The 19,493-nt window shown below is 44.5% G+C and overlaps 1 protein-coding gene across 2 annotated transcripts in view; it reads left to right on the top strand.

The window, feature by feature from the left end:
- Nucleotides 1-16,337: 16,337 nt before the first annotated feature.
- Nucleotides 16,338-19,493, top strand: part of RNF145 (ring finger protein 145) — a 196,085-nt gene continuing 192,929 nt past the window's right edge. Inside the window, exon 1 of one of the 2 annotated variants that reach the window (XM_082253143.1) lies at nucleotides 16,338-16,537. The gene's annotated coding sequence lies outside the window, so the exon portion shown is untranslated. The remainder of the gene's footprint in view (nucleotides 16,538-19,493) is intronic. The other variant, XM_082253144.1, reaches the window with a different exon arrangement.

The raw sequence follows: 19,493 nt of genomic DNA, 5'->3' as shown, positions 1-19,493 counted from the left end.
GGTTGCTTGAACAAAATGGTTGCTTTCGTATATCCAGCGCAGGATATCATTACAGCTGTTTGTTGAGTTATTTTGAGGGGACAGCAAATTTACACTGTTATTCAAGCTGTACACTCACTACTTTATATTGTAGCAAAGTGTAATTTCTTTGGTGTTGTCACATGAAACGATATAATAAAATATTTACAAAAATGTTAGGGGTGTATTTACTTTTGTTAGCTACTGTAACTCCCACGCATGCGAGGCTCAGCGTACATTCTAAGGACATGTGCGAGCAGACAGGTAGATGTATTTTGTTGCAGAAGATACATGCATGTCTTTTTCTGCAATAAACAGCCCGCCTTCTCACAGATTTAAAAAAAAAAAAAGAGTTTAATTCTGCTCTGATACCTGTTGCCAATACCGTACACGAAAATACCTTATATGCATTGTGATGCACTGCCATTGACTTCTATAGACTTCCCAATGCACTAAAGTGCAGAATAAAACAGGCCTAATGTATTCTTCAAAATCATTGCAGTGCTGAGATGGAAACAAACAATTCTTTCCTTTGGGAAATTGGACCAATGAGTCCTAGCACACTGTAACACGTGAGTTAAAATGCAATGGTGTAAATAATCCCTAAACAATGTATCCAGGATTACAGCGCTACATTCATTTATATCTTTTATAACTGTCTTGAGTTCAGTTTTAAATAAATTTGAAAAAAACCTGACTTGCAATGTGAGGGAAAGAAGGAAGTGAAGAGCCAGTGATTAAGGTATAAAAAATGTTTGCTTTGCAAACAGAAACCAATGTACTGTTAGGCAAGTTGCTGGTGAATTTGCTGATGTTTATACTCAGGACCTTGGCCTCAGGCCATTATTCCAACATGATAACAACCCCAAACACACTTCCAAGACAACCACTGCCTTGCTAAAGAAGCTGAGGGTAAAGGTGATGGACTGGCCAAGCATGTCTCCAGACCTAGACCCTATTGAGCATCTGTGGGGCATTCCCAAACGGAAGGTGGAGGAGTGCAAGGTCTCTAACATTCACCAGCTCCGTGGTGTAGTCTCCATGAGGACTCCAGTGGCAACCTGTGAAGCTCTGGTGAACTCCATGCCCAAGAGGGTTAAGGCAGTGCAAGAAAATAATGGTGGCCACACAAAATGTTGACACTTTGGGCCCAATTTGGACATTTTAACTTAAGGGTGTATTGTGCAAGAAATGAATCAGCGCTAATGGAATGGAATCTCAAAAGCTCTAAAAAAGCTAACAATGCATCATGCCATAAAATCCTGAAAAAAAACGTATGGATAAAATAAGAACAGTAAAATTTGAAACTTGCGTAATCTCTGGTAAGCCTGGGACATATAAGACCAAATGTCCCCTCAACAATTGGAGTAAAGTATAAAAACAGCCAAACCATCGCATCATGTGATCAAGGTCGCAAAAATTGTATGTCTGCCTCCAATCCAAGACAAATGATCACTAAACCAATCCAAAGCAAATAATCACTAAAATGGTATCAGAAGATGATGAATAAAATTATGTATGGGTGATGAATCGGCGTGTTTTAATATTGATCTAAGGGCATAACCCAATGTATAAAATCATGAAGATAATATAGATGGTGAATAAATTAATACAATAATATAATAATATAATTAAATATACGTGAGCAAAAAATCAATATAGTTCATATATGAAAGAAAGTGCAGGTAAGTGTTGAAAGTCTGTGATAGTAAAATTTCTTATCTTTTCTCTATCAAAAAAATGAATAAAGGCGCTTTAGCTGGTATATAACCCTGGAGTAAGGGTGCTGGATTTCCTTATTATCTTGTGGGCTTGTGATTATGCTGGTATCCACTATTAAAGATTTAGGTATCTCTGGCATCCACTGCTTAATCGATGTCCACCTTTCCACATGAATGCTCCAATGCTCCCAGTATGCTCAAAGAAATATATTAACATCCATAGTGAAGTATATCTTAAAATGAATTTTATTCAAAAAATAAGGAAACACTCACATTTAAAATGGAAATGACAGGCAGCCGCACTATTGCGGTAACAATCCTCTAGGTACTTCCGGCTACGGCCGTAAACCGTAAGTTGACGTCACCCGATGCCTTCTGACGCGTTGCGTCACAAACCACGTGATTTTTTCAAGGGATCCCTTGAAAAAGTCACGTGGTTTGTGACGCAACGCGTTGGGAGGCATTGGGTGACATCAACTTTCCGGTTTATGGCCATAGCTGGAAGTACCTAGAGGATTGTTACCGCAATAGTGCGGCTGCCTGTCATTTCCATTTTAAATGTGAGTGTTTCCTTATTTTTTGAATAAAATTCATTTTAAGACATACTTCACTATGGATGTTAATATATTTCTTTGAGCATATTGGGAGCATTGGAGCATTCATGTGGAAAGGTGGACATCGATTAAGCAGTGGATGCCAGAGATACCTAAATCTTTAATAGTGGATACCAGCGTAATCACAAGCCCACAAGATAATAGGAAATCCAGCACCCTTACTCCAGGGTTATATACCAGCTAAAGCGCCTTTAATGGTGCAATGTGAGGTGAGCGGCCATTGCACTCAAATTGTTTTGCTCACTCCGGATCACATCACTGGAACTTCACTAAATTGTTTTTAAAGAGAAATCACTAATTGTCACTTTATCTTATTTGAGCACATGGACTCTGTTTGATCACCAACAGTCACTTCATTATTTGCACAAGGATTCTATTTATTTATATATTTATCTACATATTTATCTACCTATTTATTAATTTTTTTGATAGAGAAGAGATAAGAAATTTTACTATCACGGACTTTCAACACTTACCTGCACTTTCTTTCATATATGAACTATATTGATTTTTTGCTCACGTATATTTAATTATATTATTATATTATTGTATTAATTTATTCACCATTTATATTATCTTCATGATTTTATACATTGGTTTATGCACTTAGATCAATATTGAAACACGCCAATTCATCACCCATACATAATTTTATTCATCATCTTCTGATACCATTTTAGTGATTATTTGCTTTGAATTGGTTTACCGATCATTTGTCTTGGATTGGAGGCAGACATACAATTTTTGTGACCTTGATCACATGATGCGATAGTTTGGCTGTTTTTATACTTTACTCCAATTGTTGAGGGGACATTTTGTCTTATATGTCCCAGGCTTACCAGAGATTACGCAAGTTTAAAATTTTACTGTTCTTATTTCATCCATACGTTTTTATTCAGGATTTTATGGCATGATGCATTGTTAGCTTTTTTAGAGCTTTTGAGATTCCATTCCATTAGCGCTGATTCATTTCTTGCACAATATTTCTGTCAGTATTTGGTGAAAATACTAGAATTGGCTGCTGATGGTTTAGGACTTTTTCCTAATCTCATATTTACCATTTTATTAGTGATCTACCATTCATAACACATTAACAGCTCACTCTGAGTCCCTCTCGTTCTGATACCTAAGTGGCAGCGCATATATCACCACCTTCTTTTGTAAACTTAGGGGTGTACTTACTTTTGTTGCCAGCGGTTTAGACATTAATGGCTGTGTGTTGAGTTATTTTGAGGAACAGCAAATTTACACTGTTATACAAGCTGTACTACTTTATATTGTAGCAAATGTAATTTCTTCAGCCCCCGTTCACACTGGGGCGACCTGTCAGGCGACCTGGTCGTCTGACAGGTCGCCGTAGGTCGCCTCCCATACAGAAGCTATGGACCCGTTCTAATAGGAACGACACAAGTCGCTCCGACTTAGAAAAAGGGTCCGGAGCTTCTTTGGGGCGACCCGGAGCGACCTGCATAGACTTCAATGTTATGAAGTCCGTGCCGGCCGCTCCGAGGTCGCGGTGCGAGCAGCGTGCCGCGACCTCTGTGGTCGCCTGGGGAAGTTGGATCGCCCCAGTGTGAACGGGGGCTTAGTGTTGTCACATGAAAAGATATAATAAAATATTTACTTTTGTAAAATACTCTATATAGAAAAATTTTAAAGGGATTGCTGCACAAAAAGAGTAATTTTGTATGTATGTATTCGGTTTGAAGAAGGGTGCTATCGATACAAGCCCAAAACTGTTGCCTTGAATACTTCTGATATGATGTCATTTTATATTCGGAATAAAATTATTCCTTTTTGTGCAGCAATCCCTTTGAATTTTTTATTTTTTTCTATGTATGGCCTGTGGGAGGGCCTGATTGCTTCTTACTTCTATCACCGTTGTGCATCTTACCCCCTTGGATTGCATGACCTATATATATATATATATATATATACTGTACCTTTTACCTTTTAGATATTCTCATGAAGAGGTGTCATGGCTGACTGCGAAGGAAGTTTTCTAAAGAATGTCAGAGTGAGTCTGTGCCAAATCTGTCCCAAGTCTGTCTTTATTAGCATACAACACAAGAAGCCCAACCCCTAAACCTTTAACCCTTTGTTAGGATAGACAGTATTCAATTCTAGTTACAATAACCTGGACAATACAGACAGGGTTAATTATGGCAAACGCAGCTGCCCAGTCCCCTCATAAATAAAGAGAACTATGTAGGATTTTTCCTTGCTGGAGGGTTTAGAATAGAGCTTCTAAAAAAGTAATCTGTGATTTTTTTTTTTTAAAGTTATTCTATGGGGGCACGTAATAAATATAAAAGAATTGTTAGTCCACTTTGGCAGCAAAGGTGGAAATACACTTTTAAAGTAATCCTAAATGCTTTTTTTTTTTTTTATTTGCTTTAAAATAAAAAAAAAAGGATGCAATAATAAAGTAATGATAAAGCGCAAATTGGTCCCTTAAATTCTCTTCTGGAGTCCCTGTGGGCGCTCTTCATTCCGGATTCTTCTGAGTGCCCCCTTAGCAAGCCATATGCTATGGGGGCACCCCGTGTGGGTGTGCTTCTAAACCAGGCTGAGTGCATCCATAGACATAGTGCTGGTAAGCCACACCTCTGTTCCTCCCTCATAGGAGTTTTAATGACAGAAGCAGGAGCCTATGGCTCCCACTGCTCTCTGTGTCTCCTGTGAGAACAGGAAGTAGAGGAGCGGTGCTGTAGACAGGACAGTGCTAGGTGTCCTGTAAGGCAGGGTTCACACTTGTTGCTGCTGCCGGTCACAGCAGGGGTCCGGTGCGCCCCTGTTCACTATTTTAGGTGCGAATCAGATCCGAATTTTTGCCTGAATTTGCACCTGAAATGGAGCCAAAACTGCACAGGACCCTTCTGCAATTCGGACTGCGGCCGCTCTGGAGCTGTGTGAACCGGCTATGGCCTGGATTGCAGAAGGGTCCTGTGCGTCTTTGTCTACGTTTCAGGTATAAATTCAGGCAAAAATTCGGACCTGATCCACATCTGAATCAGTGTACAGGGACGCCCTGGACCCCCTGCTGTGACTCGCGGCTGCAGTAAGTGTTAACCCAGCCTAAGCGTTTAGGGGCGGAGGGCTAGGACAGGTAGTGGAGTGTTTTTTTACTTTAATGCACAGAATGCATTAAGGTAACAACACTTTTGACTTTAGAACTATAAAGCCCAACTCAAGCTTGGAGAGCTCTCGCCCACTTCCCCGCTCATCCCTTTGAACCTTTTCCCATTTTTAATTCTATTTCCAGGTGTCTTCTGCTTGATCACATCATGATAAATTGGGTCCTTCCTCTTTATCAGCGGTGGACAGTCTTTAATGCTGCAAAAGGATGGCGGTCACATTGAGACATGTGAGCTCTGTTCTATTCTGCATTCTCTGCTGAGTCTAGGTTGCATGATGACGCATCCTCAGGGGTATTTGTACGATATCTTGGGTTTACAGGAAGTGGATAGAACCCTTTTGCTGCCAGAAACATAGTTGCATTTCTTGCACACATGTTTTAAAAAATAATTTCAGGACTGAAGATTGCTTAAAAAAAAAAAAAAAAAAAAAACATTATATATTTCCTGAAAGCAGAGACCCTGGAAAATAAAAAAAAGTGTTAATTCCAATTTTACAGTTTAGCAAGCACAACATTTCAGAAAAAAAATACATTAAAATTAATTTTAGGGGGCACAAATGCAATTTATGACCATATTTTTGGCCAAAGAAGAGATGTGGTCGCGCTGAGTAGTTAGATACCCCATATGTCAAGCCATAAAATTGTGTACACCCAAGAAATGGCGACAGGCTTCAGTACCCTAAAATTCCTTTAGCTTAGGGATTCCCAAACTACAGCCCTGCAGTTATTCAGGAACTACAATTCCCATCATGCCTAGTCATGTATGTGAATATCAGAGTTTTACAATGCCTTATGGGATTTGTAGTTTTGCAACAGCTGAAGGGCCGTAGTTTGGGAATCCTTGCTTTAGATGATGGTTTTAAAGCCCTTACAGGTCATAATTTTCAAGTTAACTATAAATACTTGTTTCAATTACTTAAATCTTAATTAAGTTGCATGAAGGAAAGGAACCTTCAGTGTGCAGCTCGCCCCCCAGCCCCCCTAATACTTACCTCAATCAGCAATGTGCACGAGACCCAAGACTCTCCTAAGTCTCCTTCCTCCTGATTGACTGAGATGCAGTAGCAGGATCCATTGGCTCCCACTGCTGTCAATTACAGCCAGTGAAGCTGGGGCAGGGCTGAGCCGTGTTCTCTGTGTTTAATGAACGCAGAGAGTTGGCTTGGGAGCAAGCATGCGCGAGTGCCCCCACAGCAAAGGGGAGGGGCCCACAGCGCCGGCGGGAGACCCGAGAAGAGGAGCATCCGGCTGCTCTGTGAAAAAACACTGCACAGAGTAGGTAAGTATGACCTGTTTTTATTTTTTTTATTTTTTAAATAACATTTTTCCCAATACAATCGCTTCCAAATTGTTGCTTCCACTCTGGTGTGTGCAACAATATGTAACATGTGTAGTTCACTCAGTAAGTTTTGGTGGCTTTTATGTGCTTGGATGTAACTTTTTTTTTTCCACACTTTTTTCCACTAATTAACTACGGTACTTATTTTTTTATGTAAAACTTTTTTATTATGACTGACCTACAGCAGCCAGGGAAAGTGACAGATAACTCGAAAGAAATAATATACACATCACTTCCATCACTTACTTGGTAGGGGGATCAGCGTTCTCCCTCCTCTCTACTAGGCATCACCCACTATGCCAGTCCTGGGTCTGCAGGTGGGGCTTTGGTGTCTGGGGAAATATGGCAGGACTGTATGTTTAACCACTTCTGGACCGGAAGGTTTTCCACCTTTAATGACCAAGCCATTTTTTGCAATTTGGCACTGCGTTATTTTACCTGACAATTGCACGGTCGTGCAATGCTTTACCCAAATAAAATTGTCGTCCTTTCTTTCCCACAAATAGAGCTTTCTTTTGGTGGTATTTGATCAACTGTTCGATTTTTTTTTTTGCACTATAAACAACAAGAGTGACAATTCTGAAAAAAAACAAAAAAAAAAAACAATATTTTTAACTTTCTGCTATATAACATTCCCAATAAAAAAAATTAAAAAATCTAATTTTTTCATAATTTTAGTCTGCTACATATTTTTGGTAAAAAAATCTCAGTAAGTGAATGATTGGTTTGCACAAAAGTTATTGCGTCTACAAACTAGAGGAAAGATTTATGTTATTTTTATTTATTTATTTTTTTTACTAGTAATGGCGGCGATCAGTATTTTTAGCGGGACTCTGACATTGCGGCACACAGATCGGACACCTAACTGACATTTTTGACACTTTTGGGGGGACCAGTGACATTAATACAGTGATCAGTGCTAAAAATGTGCACTGTTACTGTACTAATTGACACTGGCAGGGAAGGGTTTAACACCAGGGGCGATCAAAGGGTTAAATGTGCCCCTAGGGGGTGCTTTCTAACTGTGTGGGGGTGGGCTTATGGAATGAACACAGGGACCTGTGTTCCTAAATAGGAGGATCACAGGAGCCCTGTGTTCATTGCTGGCAGAACAGCGGCCTGCCGTGTTTACAGCGGTAGACCGCTGTTCTGTCTCCACGGGGAGCGATCGCGGGTGCCCGTCGGCAATCGAGGCTGCCGGACCCACAGATCAGCTTCCCCTGTGGCAAAAGGGCGCACACACGTGCCCCCACTCGCTGTCCTGCTGCTGCCAATATATGATACTGTATATGTAGTTGCCAGCAAAAGGCTTAATGAAACTGGATGTCTTCTAATCCTGAAGAGGGGCAGCATTGGAGAACAACACAGGGGGAAGCGATTTTCTATCCCCAATCGAACCCTCACAGCTAAACACATGCCAGGTGCATCAAAACACAAGGTGTTCAATGTCTTACAGTTCATTTTCTTTCTAAAGCAGCCAGTGGAAAAACTTGTTCTCTTCCAGCATGCTGTAGTGAAGATCCCTAGCTCCCTGTGTGGAAGCAGTGATCTCTCTGCAGAGGTCTGACATGCCCACTGATAAGTCATAACTAGAGGTCTCCAATCAACAAGGAGCATGAGCTTTTCTGATTGTAGAGCTATAGGTCGGACTCAGTGGGGGGTGTGGCTGACATCCACAGATAGACCACTGTTTCCACATAGAGAGCAAGGGTTCTTCATTACAGCATGCTTTTCTACGAGAAAGAAAATAAACTGTAAGACTTTGTACACTTTTTATTTTGATGCATTTGGAATGTATTTTCCTGATTTAAAAGAAAATGGGCTTTAATATCTTAAATGATTGTAAAGTCTCATTTTTTTTTTTTCTTTAAATAACAAACATGTTATACTTACCTGTTCTGTGTAGTAGTTTTGAATAGAGCAACCCAGATCCTCCTCTTCTCGGGTCCCTCTTTGGTGCTCCCAGCCCCTCTATTCTGTTGAGTGGCCCCAAAGCAAGCAGGTTGCTATGGGGGCACACAAGCCTAGTCACAGCTTCCTGTATCTATTCAGACACGGTGCCATGACCCGGCCCCGCCCCACTCTCTCTCCTGATTGTCTGACTGACTTTGATTGACAGCAGTGGGAGCCAATTGTCCTGTACTGCTGTCTCCAAGGGGAGGTCGGGCAGCTGAAAAACTCCTGTAACATCGCTGGATAGAGAGGGGCTCAGGTAAATATTAGGGGGGTTGCTGCACACAAAAGTTTTTTTTTGCATTAAGATAAAAAAACCTTCTGCCTTTACAATCCCTTTAAAGTGGTTCTAAAGGCAGAAGGTTTTTTTTTTTATCTTAATGCATTCTATGCATTAGGATAAAAAAAAACCTTCTGTGTGCAGCAGCCTCCCTCATCTCGATCCAACGATGTTGCACAAGAGCCTTGACTATCCGGGACTCTCCCTCCTCATGGGCTGCTGTCAAACAAAGTCAGTGAGCCAATGAGGAGAGCAAGTGGATGGAGCCAAGCCACAGCTACGTGTCTGAATGGACACAAAGAGCAGCAGCTAGGCTTGGGTGCCCCCATAGCAAGCTCCTTCCTGTGGGGGCACTCGGCAGGAGCGAGGGGCCAGGAGTGTCATCTTGGGACCCGAGAAGAGGAGGATCTGGGCTCCTCAGTGCAAAACCACTGCACAGAGCAGGTAAGTATAACATGTTTGTTATTTTTAACAAAAAAAATATACAAGGCTTTAATATAACTTTAATTTCTGTTTGCTCGATTTCCCCCCTGCACCCATTGCTAAAGGAGCATGTAACTTTTCAAATGTGTTGAGTGACAATGACTGGTGTATAAGGGTAAATTTAGGCAGGGTAAATATATATCTAGTATTGCCTCATTTTTATAAACGTGTCCCTTTTAGTTTTTTCACAGAAGTATTTGACGGCAAGCTTATTCAAACAATGATAGAAGAAGGAAGTTAATCTCTGGGACAAGTGAGTGGTGTCACCTGTAGAGACACTCACAAGGAATTATGCTGCCTACAGCTCTAACCAGTTCACAGACAGGTACTGAGAATTCGTCACATGAAATAATAAACTTTCAAAAATGTAAGGCATTTTTATTTTTTAAGACAAAAGCAAAATGATTAAAGAGAAGCTTCATACCTCCCTGTATTTTTTCATTTTCCTCTTAATTGGAGCCTTGGGTTATCCTCAAAATAGGTAACACATCAAGCAATCCAGCACTGTCCTGGCATAATTTTCAGAAGGTTGCTGCACTCCAGTTCCCTAGCCCCCACATTCTTTGCTAATGTCATCGGTCATGGGCAGGTGGACAGGGTCTAACTGCACCCCTGCATTTGGGGTAACACCTCACCTGAAGGAGTGCTCCCCAATGCCTGGGACCAGGCAAAGGCCATGGTCATGTGAAGAATCAAACACTAAAGAGGTCTCCGGCTCAGAGATGAACCCTGATGTGCATTTGTAGACAGGTATAGGTTACGACTGCCCGGTCACACTGCCCCAATCGGGAATCTAAGATTTAATTGTGTTCCTGAGTTTTCTTCTTGGTGGGCTTTTGCTGGGTCTAGCCCACTGGTTCTGTGTATTATAAAAGGAACAGAGGATCCGTGCTCACAGGGGAAAAAAATAAAAGAGAAGGGGGACAGCCGGAGTCAGATGGAGCCTGGGAATGCAGGAATTAAAGTGCTGCTACTCTGTTATCAGAGCCTGGAGGATCAGAGAATTCCCGAAATCTGAGTTAATCCTACTGTGGACTCATCCAAGTATGGACGTAATCTGAGCAAGTGTGCTGGGGCAGTAGCAAGCTTTAGTTAGAGAATAAGAATGTTAAAAATTTGTTTTTGCACTCATTTTTGGACTGTTATTGTCATTATGTTAATTTATTCAGTAAAGCTTTGAACCTTTGCTTCGCCTGGTCTTAAGTTACTAAAAAGGATGTATTGCAAGTAACGGGCCCTCATCCTATACACAGGTACGGCCAGAGTTGTATAAAGTACTCGAAACCCATACTTGAGTAAAAGTACAAGTGCTCGATCAAAAAGTGACTTGAGTAGAAGTGGAAGTGCTCGATCAAAAAGTGACTTGAGTAGAAGTACTAAAGTATTCAACATTTTTTGTACTTAAGTATTGCAAGTAGTTTTTTAAAAAATTTTGCTACTTAAGTACTGAAAGTAAAAGTACCAGTAGTTTTGAAAAAAAAATTGCTACTCAAGTACTGAAAGTAAAAGTACAAGTACTGTGTTATGTAGTTATTAAAGAAAGAAGTCAAAAGTTTGAACATCATATTGTTTTTTATTATTTCAAATGCAGCTTTTATTTATACATACAGTAGCATTTATTTTATATGCACAGATAATACACATGTTTTGAGCTTCATGAAACCTGCCATCTACTGTTCTGGCAGTGGTAATTTTTATAATAGTAACGAGTAACTATGCAGCACAAAAAAAAATAATGGAGTAGAAGTATTGAAATCATCAAAAAATGTAGTGAAGTAAAAGTGGAAGTAGGAGAAAAAAATTCTACTCTACCGCCTTTCGGTACTTAAGTACAGTAGTGAAGTAGTTCTACTTAGTTACTATACATCTCTGGGTACGGCAGAAAAAGAGTTCAGTCAAGTGCACGCATGGAGCCCGAGCTCGGTGTATGTTGGGACCCAATACCGTTATTGGACATTGGTTCTGCATGTCCCTCCTAAATACACAAGTAACCGTGGTGATGCCTAAAGTGGAGCTCCACCCACTTTTTAAAGTCCCCCCCCCCGCACATTCGTGATCACTAGTAAATGACTCATGGCAACTGTTTTTTTTCCCTAAAGCAATCTACCTTTTTTGTGAAGCAGAACATTCCTCTTCTGCTGTCATTTCTGCCTGACGAATTGGCTCCTAGGATAAGTGTCATCAATCCTGAGAGTCAATGGGTATCCTCCGCTTGTAGCATCGCGGTATTTCCAACCTGCAACATAAGTGTGCCGCCGTGCTTTGTACAATATGCGCATGCGCAAGATCATGAGGTTCGTTCTGGTTAGCCAGCAGCACTGTATCCCGGAAGGAGCAACGAGAGGGCTTCAGATGCCCACACTGAAGATGGGAGCGCGCTTGCTGAGGAGAGCACAGTGAGTTTTTAAAATAGAAAACGAGTTAGAAAACCTACATTTGTTCCTAATTCTGTAATGTATTGGATTAGTTGCGACCATCACAGGGGTGTTTTTTTGTAAAAAAAAAAAAAAAGCTGGAACTCTGTTTTAAGCCCCGTTCATACTGTCACGACTTTATCATGCGACTTAAAGCGGAGTTCCAGCATTTTTTTTTCTCTTTTTAAAAAAAAAAGCCCCTGCGTTATTTCCACCTAATCAATGTGGGCATCTGAAGTCCACTGGTATCTCCTTCTGGAATACGGCGCTGCTGGCTATCTCGCTCATACGCATATCATACAAGCCGCGGCAAGGAGATGCTTCAAGCGGGGGATACCCATTGACTCCTGGGATTGAAGACACTCATATCCCAGGAGCCAATAGGCGGGCTGACATGACGTACCTTGCCGCAGTGAGGTACTACGGAAGCGGAGGATTTAAACCTCCAAAAAAGGTAAAAAAATTGGGTTGTAGGAAGTGGTCAAGAACGCAAGGGGAGGAAATTGATAAAATGCCTTGAACTCCGCTTTCAGAATTCAAAGTTGCATGACAAGTCACGCCCCATTAACGGTAATCTAATCTGTGCGACTCAAGTCTTACTTTTCTAAGTTTCGACTTAGAAAAAGGTTCCTACACTGCTTTTGCTACGACTTCAACATGACTTGCATTGACTTCTGTTAAAAAAACCATATGCAAGCCACAATGAAATCACGCACAGATGTCGTATTCAAAGTCGTGCAACTTTGAAGCCGCGGCAGTGTGAACCAGGGCTAAGACATCAGGAGAGTTTACGAGAGTTCACTCATGTTTGTCATCAACCAGGTCATGAGCGTGGCTCAAGTAAAGGTACCCCATGTGTATGGTGGTGACCCCTGTTGTTCAAGGTGCCTAGCGTAGCCCAGAAGAACATTCCCCAGGGTAGATCTCCTATGTGACACACTCTTGGTGCCCAACGAGAAGGGAAACATGAAGAGTCATCTGGCTACCTACCCTTTACACATTTCCAATGTGTCTTTGAATTTAGGATTTGGAGTGAATAGAATTAACAGCCAAAGACCAAAGCTTGTGCCTGCAGGGCTCAGCATACATTCTAGTACACCACAGTGGTGGTGGAAATAAGAACTCTGGCGAGGGACCCAATGCCTTGTACACACAATGAGATTATCGGAAGAATGATCGTCCGTTCTTTTTTTTTGTATGCTAATTTTATAAAAAAAATGAAGAGTTTACTAAAGTTATACATTTCTCGTACGACAGACTAAAAATTCTGAAACTATGTATGTAGTGTAGTGTATTTGTATTGCAATTTCGAACGACAGCTGTACTGAATAAATGAAAATCGTAGGATCTGGTATTGTAAGAAAAAAATGTTCTTGCATGTCCGACCAGATAATATCAGATGAACTGTTGTGATCGGCTCTCGAAAGCTGTGTACTAATGATCAGATTATCGTACGATCGCTTTGAATGCAGTATTTGTAGTCTGATTTTCTGACTGCATGTATGGGGCTTTATAGACAGCACATGCTGTGATGGAGGCAAGTATCTCTGCTTTAATGTCTTTGTCAGTGCATAGAATCTCATTTAGGGTATGTTCACACTGAGTGCAGGTTTGAAATTGTGCGAGTTCACCTGAACTCGCACTATTTCAAACCGGCATTTTAGTGCGACTTCGGGGGCTATTTGAAAGTCATCTGTGTGGGTTCATGCACAGACATCTATTGAAATCGCCACTGAAGTTGCCAAAAGTAGTGCAGGAACTACTTTTGGAAATCAGTGCGGTGTCGTAAAGTCAGCATGGCACTGATTGGGACGCTCCAATTGCTGGCAATAGGCTGTGATTTGGCATGTCAAATTGTGCCGATGTAAACAGGGGCTTAACGTGTTTTGATGTGCCGCCATTGACATCTGTGGGCCTCCAAACCCAAAATGCATTCACGAGATGGGACAGGGAAGTTGGATCAGGGCCGGCCTTTGGGGTGTGCGAGCTGTGCGGCCGCACAGGGCGCCATGGGCAACAAGGGCGCCGTGCGACCATCAGGCTCGCAGAAGATCAGGCGATTCAGGCCACACAGCGGGAGGTAAGCGGCGACCGCGGCCTGGACAGGGTTAACACAGGCCGCGGCCACCGCTTACCTCCCGCTGTGCGGCTGTGCCTCGGTCACCTCACGGTCACCTACCCAGGCAGTCTGAGGCGAGCTGTGTATTACACACAGCTCAACCTCCGATCCACGGTGACAGATCCCTCCTCCCTGCAGGGACGCCAGAGGAGAGATCGTCAGCTCCTCCTCGCCGCGCCCCTTCTCCTACTCCTCCCGCCCCGCCCACACTCCCCGGGGATGTGTGGGTGGGAAGTTTAAAGAAAAAAAAAAAAGCTGCAGAGTGCGTGATGTGCAGACAGCGTGAGGTAAGTGAGGTCTCCTTCAAAAAATGTAAGGGGGGTCTCTGATGTGGGGGCTTTGTGTGAGGGGGGGCTTTGTAAGGGGGGCTCTCTGATGTGGGGGGGGGGCTCTGATGTAAGGGGACTTTGTGTAGGGGTCTGTGATGTAAGGGGGGCTCTGTGTGGGGGGCTCTCTGATGTAAGGGGGGCTCTGTGTGGGGGGGCTCTGATGTAAGGGGTCTGTGATGTAAGGGGGTCTCTCTGATGTAAGGGGGTCTCTAATGTGGGGGGTCTCTGATGTAAGGGGGGCTTTGTGTGGGGGGTCTCTGATGTAAGGGGGCTTTGTGTGTGTGTAGGGGGTCTCTCATGTTAGGGGGGCTTTGTGTGGGGGTCTCTGATGTGAGGGGGCTCTGTGTAGGGGGGTCACTGATGTTAGGGGGGCTTTGTGTGGGGGGGTCTCTGATGTGTGTGTGGGTCTCTGATGTTAGAGGGGCTTTGTGTGGGGGTTCTCTGATGTGAGGGGGGCTTTGTGTGGGGGTTCTCTGATGTGGGGGTCTCTGATGTAAGGGGGGCTTTGTGTAGGGGGCTCTGTGTGTGGGGTCTCTGATGTGAGGGGGCTTTGTGTGGGGGGTCTCTGATGGGAGGGGGGCTTTGTGTGGGGGGTCTCTGATGTGAGGGGGGCTTTGTGTGGGGGGTCTCTGATGTAAGGAGGCTCTGCGTGTGGGGTCTCTGATGTGAGGGGGGGCTTTGTGTGGGGGTCTCTGATGTGAGGGGGGCTTTGTGTGGGGGTTCTCTGATGTGAGGGGGGCTTTGTGTGGGGGTCTCTGATGTGAGGGGGGCTTTGTGTGGGGGTTCTCTGATGTGGGGGTCTCTGATGTAAGGGGGGCTTTGTGTGGGGGGTCTCTGATGTAAGGGGGCTTTGTGTGGGGGTTCTCCGATGTGAGGGGGGCTTTGTGTGGGGGGGGGTCTCTGATGTGAGGGGGGCTTTGTGTGGGGGGTTTCTGATGTGAGGAGGGCTCTGTGTGGGGGTCTCTGATGTGAGGTGGGTCTCTGATGTGAGGGGGGGGGCTCTGTGTGGGGGGCTCTCTGATGTAGGGGGACTCTAAATTAAGGGGGCTTTGTGTGGGGTTCTCTGATTTAAAGGCGGCTCTGTGTGTGGGGTCTCTGAAGTGAGGGGGGCTTTGTGTGAGGGGGGGGTCTGTGTGGGGGTCTCTGATGTGAGGTGGGTCTCTGATGTGAGGGGGGGCTCTGTGTGTGGGGGGGCTGAGTGGGGGGGCTCTCTGATGTAGGGGGGGGCACTAAATTAAGGGGGGCTTTGTGTGGGAGGTTTCTGATGTAAAGAGGGCTCTGTGTGGGGGGTCTCTGATGTAAGGGGGGCTAAGTTATTCGTGATAATAAAAAAGAAAAGTCAAATAAAGTGCAAAAAAGGTGCAAGAAAGGCGCCACAGGATTAGCTCGCACAGGGCGCCTGTACACCTAAGGCCAGCCCTGAGTTGGATGCATGTATATTGGCATGTTTCGATGCCTGTTTTAAAATGCAACAGTGTAAACGGGCCTTATGTTTTGGGGAATATACCGCAGGCATATATTTAATTATTTTTAAAAAATTTTTTACATGCCTTTTAAAATTTTTGGAATAATAAAAATATCAAATGAAAATACATTGGAAAACTGGTAAATGCAATTACAGTCTGAAATCTACTGAACATTCCATTAAAACTGGAAAAAAATCCCAAGTAGTATTGACAGATGTGCGAGCAGGAAAGGGAAAGGCAACGTGCTGAAACGCTACACTAAAATCCAGCAGGACTTGGAATGAACTCGAGTACCCTCTATAGCTAGATCATGTCGGGCTCTGCTCATGCGCGGCCTGGTTTCGGCCCTGCCGCATGCGTAGTGCGCTCTCAGGGCTGCCAGTGTGTGGGCGGAGCTGGCAGGGCGGCCTGAATGCGCAGGCGCAGTGTTGCTGCTGTTTGTTGTTGTGGGCGGGTTGCAGCCTGTGTGTGTGTGTTCGCTGCGAGAACGGCCGGTGAAGGGTTTGTGTGGGCCGGAAATCCGTGAGGGGGAAGCTGTCTCTGCAGACGGGTGTACGGAGTACGAGAGACGGCGGGAGAGGCCGTGCCCGGTGCTGGGTGAGGAGGCAGGGCCGGTGGGCCCGGAGCATGGATCCCGAGAGACACTAAGGAGACACGGACAGGTAACGGATGACACACGGGGGGGTTAGAGATTACGCCTCTCTGTGTGGTGTCGCTAAGAGGGGCCTTATGGACAGGAACACGGGGCAGTGGCGGGGGAGGAGGGTTGTAGTCATAGCCTGTGGCCTTTCCTTCCTATCCTCCTGACACATAGAGGAACACTTCTTCACCATTGATACTAATCACTAATGGAATTAAATTACCCCCCCACTTTTATGTGTCATATAAAGTGTGCCCGCCCCTGTGCTGCCAAGTGTGGCAGTGCCCACCTGGCGCTGCTATATGGGCCAGTGCCCACACCCCCCGCTCTGCCACTTGGGCCAGTGCCCACACCCCCCCGCTCTGCCACTTGGGCCAGTGCCCACACCCCCCCGCTCTGCCACTTGGGCCAGTGCCCACACCCCCCCCCCGCTCTGCCATTTTTCTGGTTTTGGAGCATCACTGTTTTGTCAGGTGTGGCAGAGGGGCACCCGCGCTCTGCCACTTGGGCCAGTGCCCACCCCGCGCTCTGCCACTTGGGCCAGTGCCCACCCCGCGCTCTGCCACTTGGGCCAGTGCCCACCCCGCGCTCTGCCACTTGGGCCAGTGCCCACCCCGCGCTCTGCCACTTGGGCCAGTGCCCACCCCGCTCTCTGCCACTTGGGCCATTGCCCACCCCCCGCTCTGCCACTTGGGCCAGTGCCAACCCCCTCTGCTTCTCTGCCATATGGGGCAATGCCCCCCCCTGCTCTGCCATTTTTCTGGTTTTGTAACATCACCGTTTTTTTGTGTGGATGCTGTTTTTTTCATTTCTTGTATGGTGGTTGTGTTCACCTTTATTCCTAGAGTCCCCCCCCCCCCCCCCCCCACCACAGTGAGACAGGACAGAACCCCCCGCTCACTCACCCTGCCTGGATGTCTGCAGCAGCAGGTGGCGGCTTCGGCTTCTTCCCCCTGTCTTCTGCGTCTCCTCCATGCCCAATGGTATGGCTTCTCTTTTTCGTCCAATCAGGAAACGGGTCTCAAGACCCACTTCCTGATTGGCCAGGAGGAGGATCCGTGTGACAATAGCGAATTTTCAATTGCTATTGTCACACAACTGGGTGGGCTCGGGGCACAGTGCTTTGCCCCCCAAGCCCACCCTTTTTTAAAGCCTGTTAAAGATTCTGGCTCTAGTCACATGGTTAAAAAAAAAAGCCCCATTGAACTCCATGCGTCCGGCGCCCCGCATGTAGATTAGGGGGCTGGACGCATGGATGGGGGGGGCGGCGCCCCATATGTACCAGCACCACTGGTCTCAGGTATGTTCTTTAAAGACGTCGTTCCTCCCATGGAAACTCATGGTAACTTGTGGTAACTCATCTCCACCAGGGAGAAAATATGTGGATAGCAAAAGTTATGCGCGGTCAGCAGTCATTTACCAGAAAAAGGTAATTTGCCCCTCTACTGGGAAAAGGAGAAGAGACCTCAGCTTCCTTTATGTGTAGTGCAGGAGATATGACTGATCGTTACCTTGGCAGTAGAGATACCTCCTACCTTGTGCACTTCAGGAGAATAGGCCACAAACCTTCTGAAAGTTGTGCTGTGGGTTATCAAAGTGAGGCAGCGTTGATGTGCTGTACAATGAATAGGACCAGGCATTCTGAGGCAGGGTTCACATTGGTGCGAACACAGTCATTGCACATGATTTGCACCGCGTTTCGGTGCAGATCACCTGCGATGTCAGTGCAATGCAAATTGTATGGCTGAATTTGCATTGCATTCGGACCAAAATGGTACAGGACCATTTTTTGTTATTCACTGGAATCGGATCGTCTGGCTGTTGTAACTGCGAATTGATCTGGGCTTGTCATAAACTTTACATTGACACCCACAGCGTTTCGCAGATATCATTGTGAACCGTCTGCAATTCAGGTGCGAACAGGATTCGCAGGGTATCCCGCATCGCACCAGTGTGAACCCAGCCTGTGAATCAGTACCGAATAATCTTTATCTGTTTTCTCTCACTAATGCAAACACTTCATCATATCCTGCAAAACCTGCATGGGCTGATCTGCTACCAACTAAAAGTTTCTGTTGCACTGAATCTGTGCTTGTAGTAATGGTGAATTTCTAAGGTTATCAGTCAGATCCATTTTTCTTTTTTTACAGATCATGTTTTACCACTTGAGTACCGGCCTGTCATACCCGTTTATTACCAGGCCATTTTCATTGCTGTAATAGTTTACATAAAAATTACTTGGGTCATGCAACATTGGAGTCAAAGTAATTTTCTATAGTTTTTTTGAGACTGAGAGAGATTTCTGGTGGTAATAACCTCCTGGGTTTTAGAAATCAAGAGGGGTTAAAACATGGAGCTTGGGATTGGTGCACTAGATACACTGTATCGTCAAAAGTATTGGGACACCCGCCTTTACATGCACATGAAATTTAATGGCATCCCAGCCTAAAGTGGGGTACACACTATAAGAAAATCGGGGGAATGATCGTCCAATTTTGTTCCTCGTTTGACAGCAAATCAGAACTGATGAATGAAAATTCTCGTACGACAAAGGCTTTTTTTGTTGTTTCTGATCATGTGCAGTCTTTCTTTTCTGATTTTTCTTGTACGAAAATCCTACGAAAACGGTACACGTTAAACGAAAATTGTTTGTTTTTTTTTTTCCATACGAGAAAAATTTTAGAGTTTGTCTCTTCGAGAATTTTCATATGAAAATTCAGAATCGGCTGTAGAAAGTTGTGTACACACTATACGAAAATCGTACGAAAATTCTTTGGACGAAAATGTTCGCCCAATTTTGTTCTAGTGTGTACAAGCCTTTAGCCCGTAGGGTTCAATATTGAGTTGGCCCACCTTTTGTAGCTATGACAGCTTCAACTTTTCTGGGAAGGCTGTCCACAAGGTTTAGGAGTGTCTATGGGAATGTTTGAACATTCTTCCAGAAGCCCATTTGTGAGGTCGAGAAGGCCTGGCTCGCA

This window comes from Pelophylax lessonae (genome assembly GCF_965119305.1).
Source record: "Pelophylax lessonae genome assembly, chromosome: 4".
NCBI lineage: Eukaryota > Metazoa > Chordata > Amphibia > Anura > Ranidae > Pelophylax > Pelophylax lessonae.
The sequence above is the reverse complement of the archived record's forward strand: the minus strand, read 5'-3'. Positions and strand labels throughout refer to the sequence as shown.